At 53.6% G+C, this 12911-nt stretch overlaps 1 protein-coding gene across 2 annotated transcripts in view; it reads right to left on the minus strand.

Annotated features, from left to right (window-relative positions):
* LSAMP (limbic system associated membrane protein) overlaps positions 1-12911 on the minus strand; it is a 984979-nt gene that overhangs the window by 116187 nt on the left and 855881 nt on the right. The window lies entirely within an intron of this gene.

The raw sequence follows: 12911 nt of genomic DNA on the forward strand, positions 1-12911 counted from the left end.
GGGTGGGGGGTATAAGATACTGATTAATAACGCTGCGTCTGCGGGAGATTGAAGAGTCTCCATCATCCCTTCCCCGCGGAGACTTTCACCTTGAGCCTCATCTTTCTCGTCTTTCTCCCGGTTCTTGTTTTCCAACAAAGTCATTAATATGCCAGAAATTAAGTGAAGTTTGTTGTTTAATGGCGTATCTGTAGGAAATGAGTGGCAGTGAGTGATGGCGCGTGTATACTTATGCAATTTACCTGCCAATGACTTTGGGATCAGCCTCATCACTTCTGTCAGGTCTCCCACCACTAATTATGGAGGCGTCATTAGATGGGGTTATTATGGGATGAAATGCAGATATCAGGGAGTATAAAGTGTCAGAAAAAACAAATATTCCATAGGATTAAGGAGAAGGGTAAACGAGTTCTCCAACCTTTTCTCACATAAATCCTGCCGCCTGCAATCCTCTCTACAGCCACTAGGTGGCAACATATAGCTACTTATAACTTAAACATATCCCAACAGAGTGTGGAAACCAGGAAAGGTGATAAAGGAGGTGCCTGTACCTGTGCAATGTCTCCTTGGGGTGTAGAACATAGTGATGCTGTGACGATCATGACCCCCCCAGTAATTGTCTGCTACCTTCAGGGGGCGCCGTGCAACAAATCAATAAACAACTGTCACAACAAGAAGCCTCTGGTCAGGGTCATCAATCATTTTTCTCGTTTTTGCATTCAGAGCCGCTAACCCATGGCCGAGGATCATGAAGCACGGAGCCCTATATGTTACATACAGCGTGCTCATCATAAGGACGTCCGCACTTCTGCAGGTCCAGGCGCAGCATGATGGGGGTGTAGAATCAGCTCATCTAAGAGGTAAGGGGTTAGCGACACTGATTTTATTGTTTTCTTTTCATTTTTTCAGTTTACACCTTTTTTGCCTATTAAGATATGAAAAAGTAGAAATAAGAAACAAAAAGGAACAAAGTAACATTTCTTTCCTTTTAGAACAATAGGGATATCTGGCTATTCTCTGTGTCGAGAGTCGAGACTCCTAACAGAGGCTCCACGGAACTTTTTTTTATTTACTTTTAGAACACCGCTCCAGTATTTTATTTTTTTTATTTCAGCTACTTATAGTCATTCTGGCCCTATCCTGGTCTCATTTTCACCTTGTGCTAGTCGCATTTTGGCTTCATTCTGGCCTCGCCTTGGCAGTTCTGGCTTCATTTTGGCCTCGTTCTTGCCTCATCCTGACCCTGACTTTCCCCTGGCCTTATCCTGGCTTCGTTCTTGCTTCTGATTCTGCTCCGGCCTCATTCTGGATTTATTCTGACCTCATTCTGGCCTCGTCCTGGCCTCTTTATGGCTTTGCTCTGGATTCAGGATTCATTTTGACCTCATTCTGGCCTTGTTCTGGCTTCATTCTGCCCTTATTCTGGTCTTGTTCTGGCCTCCTCCTGGCCTTGTTCTGGCCTCCTCCTGGCCTTGTTCTGGCCTCGTCCTGGCCTTGTTCTGGCCTCGTTCTTGCCTCGTCCTGGCCTTGTTCTGGCCTCCTCCTGGCCTTGTTCTGGCCTCGTCCTGGCCTTGTTCTGGCCTCGTTCTTGCCTCGTCCTGGCCTTGTTCTGGCCTCCTCCTGGCCTTGTTCTGGCCTCCTCCTGGCCTTGTTCTGGCCTCGTCCTGGCCTTGTTCTGGTCTCCTCCTGGCCTTGTTCTGGCCTCCTCCTGGCCTTGTTCTGGCCTCCTCCTGGCCTTGTTCTGGCCTCGTCCTGGCCTTGTTCTGGCCTCGTTCTTGCCTCGTCCTGGCCTTGTTCTGGCCTCGTCCTGGCCTTGTTCTGGCCTCGTTGTTCCTTCACTCTGATTTTGCTCCGGCCTCATTCTGGATTTATTCTGACCTCATTCTGGCCTCGTCCTGGCCTCTTTATGGCTTTGCTCTGGATTCAGGATTCATTTTGACCTCATTCTGGCCTTGTTCTGGCTTCATTCTGCCCTTATTCTGGTCTTGTTCTGGCCTCCTCCTGGCCTTGTTCTGGCCTCCTCCTGGCCTTGTTCTGGCCTCCTCCTGGCCTTGTTCTGGCCTCCTCCTGGCCTTGTTCTGGCCTCGTCCTGGCCTTGTTCTGGCCTCGTTCTTGCCTCGTCCTGGCCTTGTTCTGGCCTCGTTCTTGCCTCGTCCTGGCCTTGTTCTGGCCTCGTCCTGGCCTTGTTCTGGCCTCGTCCTGGCCTTGTTCTGGCCTCGTTGTTCCTTCACTCTGATTTTGCTCTGGCCTTGTTCTGGATTCGTTCTGACCTCGTTCTGGATGATTCGTTATGGCATCGTCCTGGAATCATTCTGGCTTCGTTCTTGCCTTGTTCTTCCTTCTCTCTGATTTTTCACCGGCCTCATTCTGGCTGTGTTCTGGCCTCGTCTTTGCAGTTCTGGCCTTATTCTGACCTCATTCTGGCCTTGCTCTGATTTTGCTCTGGCCTCGTTCTGGCCTCTATCTAGCCTTGTCCTGCCCTCATTCTGGCTTTATCCTCGGCTTGCTATGACCCTGTTCTAACATATTTCTGGCCTTGATCTGGCCTCATTTTGGCTTTATCCTCGGCTCGCTCTGGCCCTGTTCTGACATCTTTCTGGCCTTGTTCTGGCCTCATTTTGGCTTTATCCTCGGCTCGCTCTGGCCCTGTTCTGACATCTTTCTGGCCTTGTTCTGGCCTCATTTTGGCTTTATCCTCGGCTCGCTCTGGCCCTGTTCTGACATCTTTCTGGCCTTGTTCTGGCCTCATTTTGGCTTTATCCTCGGCTCGCTCTGGCCCTGTTCTGACATCTTTCTGGCCTTGTTCTGGCCTCATTTTGGCTTTATCCTCGGCTCGCTCTGGCCCTGTTCTGACATCTTTCTGGCCTTGTTCTGGCCTCATTTTGGCTTTATCCTCGGCTCGCTCTGGCCCTGTTCTGACATCTTTCTGGCCTTGTCCTGTGGGCTAATCCTGACCTCGTTCTGGCCTCTTCCTAGAATTGTCCTGCCCTCATTTTGGCGTCATACTGGCTCTCATAGACTTCTATTGAGACCTTGTGATGTAACTTCTGACTTCCGGCCAGTCAGACGTTACGGGCACAAGATGGCGTATCGCGACCAGATTGACACTGAAAAAGGGTGTATAAAACAGGGACAGGGGACTTTAATTTAACGCAGCACACCAGGCCTGGAGAAAAAACCCTGGAGAGATGCTTTAAATTAAGAGAAAGTTAAAATAACAAAAAAAAGAAACAAAGTAACATTTTAGCTGCAAGAGTGATGATAATACATGGACTGTGCTCATGTGTATTCCACCGCTCGCCTATTATCTTCTCTCTCCACTTGAAATTAGTCATAATTCCAGGACAGGGTATACAGAGGAAGGGATCAGGAGAGCTCAGCCCCCCGGACAGCACACAGGGTATACAGAGGAAGGGATCAGGAGAGCTCAGCCCCCCGGACAGCACACAGGGTATACAGAGGAAGGGATCAGGAGAGCTCAGCCCCCCGGACAGCACACAGGGTATACAGAGGAAGAGATCAGGAGAGCTCAGCCCCCCGGACAGCACACAGGGTATACAGAGGAAGGGATCAGGAGAGCTCAGCCCCCCGGACAGCACACAGGGTATACAGAGGAAGAGATCAGGAGAGCTCAGCCCCCCGGACAGCACACAGGGTATACAGAGGAAGAGATCAGGAGAGCTCAGCCCCCCGGACAGCACACAGGGTATACAGAGGAAGGGTTCAGGAGAGCTCAGCCCCCCGGACAGCACACAGGGTATACAGAGGAAGAGATCAGGAGAGCTCAGCCCCCGGACAGCACACAGGGTATACAGAGGAAGGGATCAGGAGAGCTCAGGCCCCCGGACAGCACACAGGGTATACAGAGGAAGGGATCAGGAGAGCTCAGCCCCCCGGACAGCACACAGGGTATACAGAGGAAGAGATCAGGAGAGCTCAGCCCCCCGGACAGCACACAGGGTATACAGAGGAAGGGATCAGGAGAGCTCAGCCCCCCGGACAGCACACAGGGTATACAGAGGAAGAGATCAGGAGAGCTCAGCCCCCCGGAGAGTGCACAGGGTATACAGAGGAAGGGATCAGGAGAGCTCAGCCCCCCGGACAGCACACAGGGTATACAGAGGAAGGGATCAGGAGAGCTCAGCCCCCCGGACAGCACACAGGGTATAACAGGGTATACAGAGGAAGAGATCAGGAGAGCTCAGCCCCCCGGACAGCACACAGGGTATACAGAGGAAGGGATCAGGAGAGCTCAGCCCCCCGGACAGCACACAGGGTATACAGAGGAAGAGATCAGGAGAGCTCAGCCCCCCGGACAGCACACAGGGTATACAGAGGAAGAGATCAGGAGAGCTCAGCCCCCCGGACAGCACACAGGGTATACAGAGGAAGAGATCAGGAGAGCTCAGCCCCCCGGACAGCACACAGGGTATACAGAGGAAGGGATCAGGAGAGCTCAGCCCCCCGGACAGGTCACAGGGTATACAGAGGAAGGGATCAGGAGAGCTCAGCCCCCCGGACAGGTCACAGGGTATACAGAGGAAGGGATCAGGAGAGCTCAGCCCCCCCGACAGCACACAGGGTATACAGAGGAAGAGATCAGGAGAGCTCAGCCCCCGGACAGCACACAGGGTATACAGAGGAAGGGATCAGGAGAGCTCAGTTCCCCGGACAGCACACAGGGTATACAGAGGAAGAGATCAGGAGAGCTCAGCCCCCCGGACAGGTCACAGGGTATACAGAGGAAGGGATCAGGAGAGCTCAGCCCCCCCGACAGCACACAGGCTATACAGGAGGAAGGGATCAGGAGAGCTCAGCCCCCCGGACAGCACACAGGGTATACAGAGGAAGAGATCAGGAGAGCTCAGCCCCCCGGAGAGTGCACAGGGTATACAGAGGAAGAGATCAGGAGAGCTCAGCCCCCCGGACAGCACACAGGGTATACAGAGGAAGAGATCAGGAGAGCTCAGCCCCCCGGACAGCACACAGGGTATACAGAGGAAGGGATCAGGAGAGCTCAGTTCCCCGGACAGCACACAGGGTATACAGAGGAAGAGATCAGGAGAGCTCAGCCCCCCGGACAGCAGACAGGGTATACAGAGGAAGAGATCAGGAGAGCTCAGCCCCCCGGACAGCACACAGGGTATACAGAGGAAGAGATCAGGAGAGCTCAGCCCCCCGGACAGCACACAGGGTATACAGAGGAAGGGATCAGGAGAGCTCAGCCCCCCGGACAGCACACAGGGTATACAGAGGAAGAGATCAGGAGAGCTCAGCCCCCCGGAGAGTGCACAGGGTATACAGAGGAAGGGATCAGGAGAGCTCAGCCCCCCCGACAGCACACAGGGTATACAGAGGAAGGGATCAGGAGAGCTCAGCCCCCCGGACAGCACACAGGGTATACAGAGGAAGAGATCAGGAGAGCTCAGCCCCCCGGACAGCACACAGGGTATACAGAGGAAGAGATCAGGAGAGCTCAGCCCCCCGGACAGCACACAGGGTATACAGAGGAAGAGATCAGGAGTGCTCTGCCCCCGGACAGCACACAGGGTATACAGAGGAAGGGATCAGGAGAGCTCAGCCCCCCGGACAGCACACAGGGTATTCAGAGGAAGAGATCAGGAGAGCTCTGCCCCCCGGACAGCACACAGGGTATACAGAGGAAGAGATCAGGAGAGCTCACCCCCCGGACAGCACACAGGGTATACAGAGGAAGGGATCAGGAGAGCTCAGCCCCCCGGACAGCACACAGGGTATACAGAGGAAGGGATCAGGAGAGCTCAGCCCCCCGGACAGCACACAGGGTATACAGAGGAAGAGATCAGGAGTGCTCTGCCCCCCGGACAGCACACAGGGTATACAGAGGAAGAGATCAGGAGTGCTCTGCCCCCGGACAGCACACAGGGTATACAGAGGAAGGGATCAGGAGAGCTCAGCCCCCCGGACAGCACACAGGGTATACAGAGGAAGGGATCAGGAGAGCTCAGCCCCCCGGACAGCACACAGGGTATACAGAGGAAGGGATCAGGAGAGCTCAGCCCCCGGACAGCACACAGGGTATACAGAGGAAGGGATCAGGAGAGCTCAGCCCTCCGGACAGCACACAGGGTATACAGAGGAAGGGATCAGGAGAGCTCAGCCCCCCGGACAGGTCACAGGGTATACAGAGGAAGGGATCAGGAGAGCTCAGCCCCCCGGACAGCACACAGGGTATACAGAGGAAGAGATCAGGAGAGCTCACCCCCCGGACAGTGCACAGGGTATACAGAGGAAGGGATCAGGAGAGCTCAGCCCCCCGGACAGCACACAGGGTATACAGAGGAAGAGATCAGGAGAGCTCAGCCCCCCGGACAGCACACAGGGTATACAGAGGAAGAGATCAGGAGAGCTCAGCCCCCCGGACAGCACACAGGGTATACAGAGGAAGAGATCAGGAGAGCTCAGCCCCCGGACAGCACACAGGGTATACAGAGGAAGAGATCAGGAGAGCTCAGCCCCCCGGACAGCACACAGGGTATACAGAGGAAGAGATCAGGGGGGTTCAGCCCCCCGGACAGCACACAGGGTATACAGAGGAAGAGATCAGGAGAGCTCAGCCCCCCGGACAGTACACAGGGTATTCAGAGGAAGGGATCAGGAGAGCTCAGCCCCCCGGACAGTACACAGGGTATTCAGAGGAAGAGATCAGGAGAGTTCAGCCCCCGGACAGCACACAGGGTATACAGAGGAAGGGATCAGGAGAGCTCAGCCCCCCGGACAGCACACAGGGTATACAGAGGAAGGGATCAGGAGAGCTCAGCCCCCCGGACAGTGCACAGGGTATTCAGAGGAAGAGATCAGGAGAGTTCAGCCCCCGGACAGCACACAGGGTATACAGAGGAAGGGATCAGGAGAGCTCAGCCCCCCAGACAGCACACAGGGTATACAGAGGAAGGGATCAGGAGAGCTCAGCCCCCCGGACAGCACACAGGGTATTCAGAGGAAGAGATCAGCAGTGCTCTGCCCCCAGACAGCACACAGGGTATACAGAGGAAGAGATCAGGAGAGCTCAGCCCCCCGGACAGCACACAGGGTATACAGAGGAAGGGATCAGGAGAGCTCAGCCCCCCGGACAGCACACAGGGTATTCAGAGGAAGAGATCAGCAGTGCTCTGCCCCCAGACAGCACACAGGGTATACACAGGAAGAGATCAGGAGAGCTCAGCCCCCCGGACAGCACACAGGGTATACAGAGGAAGAGATCAGGAGAGCTCAGCCCCCCGGAGAGTGCACAGGGTATACAGAGGAAGAGATCAGGAGAGCTCAGCCCCCCGGACAGCACACAGGGTATTCAGAGGAAGAGATCAGGAGGGTTCAGCCCCCCGGACAGCAAACAGGGTATACAGAGGAAGAGATCAGGAGAGCTCAGCCCCCCGGACAGCACACAGGGTATACAGAGGAAGAGATCAGGAGAGCTCAGCCCCCCGGACAGCACACAGGGTATACAGAGGAAGAGATCAGGAGAGCTCAGCCCCCCGGACAGCACACAGGGTATACAGAGGAAGGGATCAGGAGAGCTCAGCCCCCCGGACAGCACACAGGGTATACAGAGGAAGAGATCAGGAGAGCTCAGCCCCCCGGACAGCACACAGGGTATACAGAGGAAGAGATCAGGAGAGCTCAGCCCCCGGACAGCACACAGGATATACAGAGGAAGAGATCAGGAGAGCTCAGCCCCCCGGACAGCACACAGGGTATACAGAGGAAGAGATCAGGAGAGCTCAGCCCCCCGGACAGCACACAGGGTATACAGAGGAAGAGATCAGGAGAGCTCACCCCCCGGACAGCACACAGGGTATACAGAGGAAGGGATCAGGAGAGCTCAGCCCCCCGGACAGCACACAGGGTATACAGAGGAAGAGATCAGGAGAGCTCAGCCCCCCGGACAGCACACAAGGTATACAGAGGAAGAGATCAGGAGAGCTCAGCCCCCCGGACAGCACACAGGGTATACAGAGGAAGGGATCAGGAGAGCTCAGCCCCCCGGACAGCACACAGGGTATACAGAGGAAGGGATCAGGAGAGCTCAGCCCCCAGGAGAGTGCACAGGGTATACAGAGGAAGGGATCAGGAGAGCTCAGCCCCCCGGACAGCACACAGGGTATACAGAGGAAGAGATCAGGAGAGCTCAGCCCCCCGGACAGCACACAGGGTATACAGAGGAAGGGATCAGGAGTGCTCTGCCCCCCGGACAGCACACAGGGTATACAGAGGAAGAGATCAGGAGTGCTCTGCCCCCGGACAGCACACAGGGTATACAGAGGAAGGGATCAGGAGAGCTCAGCCCCCCGGACAGCACACAGGGTATACAGAGGAAGGGATCAGGAGAGCTCAGCCCCCCGGACAGCACACAGGGTATACAGAGGAAGGGATCAGGAGAGCTCAGCCCCCGGACAGGTCACAGGGTATACAGAGGAAGGGATCAGGAGAGCTCAGCCCCCCGGACAGCACACAGGGTATACAGAGGAAGAGATCAGGAGTGCTCTGCCCCCGGACAGCACACAGGGTATACAGAGGAAGGGATCAGGAGAGCTCAGCCCCCCGGACAGCACACAGGGTATACAGAGGAAGGGATCAGGAGAGCTCAGCCCCCCGGACAGCACACAGGGTATACAGAGGAAGGGATCAGGAGAGCTCAGCCCCCCGGACAGCACACAGGGTATACAGAGGAAGAGATCAGGAGAGCTCAGCCCCCCGGACAGCACACAGGGTATTCAGAGGAAGAGATCAGGAGAGTTCAGCCCCCGGACAGCACACAGGGTATACAGAGGAAGGGATCAGGAGAGCTCAGCCCCCCGGACAGCACACAGGGTATTCAGAGGAAGAGATCAGCAGTGCTCTGCCCCCAGACAGCACACAGGGTATACAGAGGAAGGGATCAGGAGAGCTCAGCCCCCCGGACAGCACACAGGGTATACAGAGGAAGAGATCAGGAGAGCTTAGCCCCCCGGACAGCACACAGGGTATACAGAGGAAGAGATCAGGAGAGCTCAGCCCCCGGACAGCACACAGGGCATACAGAGGAAGAGATCAGGAGTGCTCTGCCCCCGGACAGCACACAGGGTATACAGAGGAAGAGATCAGGAGAGCTCAGCCCCCCGGACAGCACACAGGGTATACACAGGAAGGGATCAGGAGAGCTCAGCCCCCCGGACAGCACACAGGGTATACAGAGGAAGGGATCAGGAGAGCTCAGCCCCCCGGACAGCACACAGGGTATACAGAGGAAGGGATCAGGAGAGCTCAGCCCCCCGGACAGCACACAGGGTATTCAGAGGAAGAGATCAGCAGTGCTCTGCCCCCAGACAGCACACAGGGTATACAGAGGAAGGGATCAGGAGAGCTCAGCCCCCCGGACAGCACACAGGGTATACAGAGGAAGGGATCAGGAGAGCTCAGCCCCCCGGACAGCACACAGGGTATACAGAGGAAGGGATCAGGAGAGCTCAGCCCCCCGGACAGCACACAGGGTATTCAGAGGAAGAGATCAGCAGTGCTCTGCCCCCAGACAGCACACAGGGTATACAGAGGAAGAGATCAGGAGAGCTCAGCCCCCCGGACAGCACACAGGGTATACAGAGGAAGAGATCAGGAGAGCTCAGCCCCCCGGACAGCACACAGGGTATACAGAGGAAGGGATCAGGAGAGCTCAGCCCCCCGGACAGCACACAGGGTATTCAGAGGAAGAGATCAGCAGTGCTCTGCCCCCAGACAGCACACAGGGTATTCAGAGGAAGAGATCAGCAGTGCTCTGCCCCCAGACAGCACACAGGGTATACAGAGGAAGGGATCAGGAGGGTTCAGCCCCCCGGACAGCACACAGGGTATACAGAGGAAGAGATCAGGAGGGTTCAGCCCCCCGGACAGCACACAGGGTATACAGAGGAAGAGATCAGGAGTGCTCTGCCCCCGGACAGCACACAGGGTATACAGAGGAAGAGATCAGGAGAGCTCAGCCCCCCGGACAGCACACAGGGTATACAGAGGAAGGGATCAGGAGAGCTCAGCCCCCGGACAGCACACAGGGTATACAGAGGAAGGGATCAGGAGAGCTCAGCCCCCCGGACAGCACACAGGGTATACAGAGGAAGGGATCAGGAGAGCTCAGCCCCCCGGACAGCACACAGGGTATACAGAGGAAGGGATCAGGAGAGCTCAGCCCCCCGGACAGCACACAGGGTATTCAGAGGAAGAGATCAGGAGTGCTCTGCCCCCGGAGAGCGGCTCAGTGTCGTCCTGATTCCAGGACTTTGGACGAGTGACGGGGCAGGAATAATTCAGGAGAGATACAAATAGTCCATTTTAGGGGAGTGAGGGGGGCTCCTGAGACGCTGGGATGATAAAGGTCACCCTGACATGGAACAAGCGGCATCATTTGCACCCCGGCTCGTCCTGCTAATTGTTTCTGGCTGGCGAGTCCGGTCCTGACAGGAGGACATTGTTCTGTTGTCACGAGGTGGAGGGAAGCCCGTGGCGGCTCCGTCCTGGTGTTACACAACCTCAGACGTGGCTTCTTCAACTGAGCGCCTGGAAGACATGCCGAGCTCCCCCATCTCAGAGGCTTCTCCTAAGTGTTAGAATAGAGGGGCTTGTGAGGGACTTCTCCATATTCCTTGAGTCGTCGGCTTGCACCGATCTCTTTTTACTGTAGCATCATAAGGACCCGAGAAGATCCATTGTATTGAATCTTCTCCACTCTATAAATGACTCAGTATCTTAAAAGGATTGTTTCCTCATCAATCTTTAAGTGTACAATGCTCCTTGACTCCTGACTTCCTTCTGGGGGGGCACTGCTTTACGGAGAGCAGCAAAGTGTTTGCACCGATAGCTACTGCGCAGTCAACCAACAAGCCTTATTGCATGCAGAAGATACCTGTTCGCTGTTGTAAACAAAATCAATAAATTACAAAAAAAAATTATGTGGGGTCTCCCTATTTTTCATAACCAGCCAAGGTACAGCAGAAAGCTGGGGGCTGGTATTATCAGGCTGGGAAGTGCCATGATTATTTGGCCCTTCCCAGCCTATAATTAGCAAAATGCAGCCACAACCGAAGTGGTTCATCCATTAGATGCTGCAATTATGGCTCTTTGCTGGGCTCATCCAGTTTGTCCTGGTGCGGTGGAATATGGGGTAATACTTGTGGGGATAATCTCAGCTGTGAATTGACAGCTGGCATCAAGCCTAGAGGGTTAGTAATGGAGAAGTGTCTATCAAATACCCCTATTACTATCCTAGCAAGTGTAGAGTTAAAAAACACACACAGGAAAAATAGTTTATTTGCACACGCCCTCGTTCACCAATTTATTAATTGTACAAAAATCCTCGAAGTTCCAAAGTAATCCAATGGTGTAATGTCCCATGGCATCCATTGAATCCTATGAAGCCTCATTCTAAGGATGAATACCCAAAGGATGGGTTTCGTGGCACATTACACCATTGGATTATGCTGGAACTTGGAGGATTTTGTAAAATTAATAAATTGGTGAATGAGGGATAGTGTGAAGGACTCTTTATTCAAATAAATGGTTTTGCCCCTGTGTCTGTGTTTTTTTCACTTTACACTTGCTGAATTAGTAATGGAGGTGTCTGATAGGCGACTCTCCATTACTAACCTCTGCGCTTGATGCAAGCTGTTAATTCACAGCTGACATCAACCCCAAAATTATTAACCCAATTGCTACTACACCAGGGCATTCGGGAAGAGCCGAGTAAAGCGCCAGAATTGGATCATCTAATGGATATTCCACTTCTGGGGTGACTGCAAGCTGCTATTTTTAGGCTGGGAAGGGCCAAATAACCATGGGCCTTCCAAGCCTTATAATACCAGCCCTCAGCTGTCTGATTTATCCATGCTGGTTATCAAAAATAGGGGTGATCCCACGTCATCTTTTTAAATTATTTAAATAAATAATTAAAAACACCGGCGTGGGATCCCGGTAAATCAGACAGCTGAGGATTGCAGCCCACAACTGTCTGCTTTACCTGCGCTAGCTATTAAAAATAGGGGGATCCCACGACATTTTGTTTCTTATTTATTCCCCTGTGTACCCACATTTGTTTGCAGGGCAATTGTCCTGGTCTTAAGCCCATTTGCTTCCTTTTGCAACCTCTAAGCCCTTACTACAAATTTTAGTCATTTTACAGCACCAACGTTTGGGTCCCCATTGACTTTTATGGGGTCCAGGGTCAAGTCCCGCTTCTGAACCGAACTTGTTTGGCTTAACCAAACGAACCCAAACTTACAAGGGCCCGCTCATCCCTAGTTGCTTTGCATTACTAAAAATCATAGCTGCCTTCATTTAAAAAAACAGTGCCCCCTTCTCTAGAGGTTATGTCAGGTACTACAACTCCATACTCGTCTGTTCATGGGAGCGGACTTGCTATATGAGACACAACCTATAGACCAAAGTGGCACTGGTTTGAGAATATGGCGCCATGTTTATTTTTCTATTTCTCCTTGATATTCCCCATCCTCCTTCCAGTATCCACAATCATAGGGAACATATACTAAATAATACTATTTAGTGGAGATGAACTTTTAAAGGAATGATCAGGTTTTTTTGTCTTGATCTGGATTTATGTTGATAGCGGACAAGTTTTGCTCTGGTGCCCTATGGCTACATCAAAGAATAATGAAAGATGAAGCTCAAAGATGCCAAAGATAAAGCGAAGACTAAAGACTGAGCAACCTGTAGAGGGCGCTCATAGGGAATAGTCCCTGTAATGCAAGTCACTACTTACAGATAGTACAACGGAAGAGTAGTCCGACAAGCCGGGTTCTGGTAACAGGAGGACGCGTATGGATACAGGGAGTAAACAGAAGAGTAGTAAGGTAACAAGCCAAGAGTCAGAATTCCAGGAGGGCACGTAA

The sequence above is a fragment of the Anomaloglossus baeobatrachus genome, chromosome 2 (assembly GCF_048569485.1).
Source record: "Anomaloglossus baeobatrachus isolate aAnoBae1 chromosome 2, aAnoBae1.hap1, whole genome shotgun sequence".
NCBI lineage: Eukaryota > Metazoa > Chordata > Amphibia > Anura > Aromobatidae > Anomaloglossus > Anomaloglossus baeobatrachus.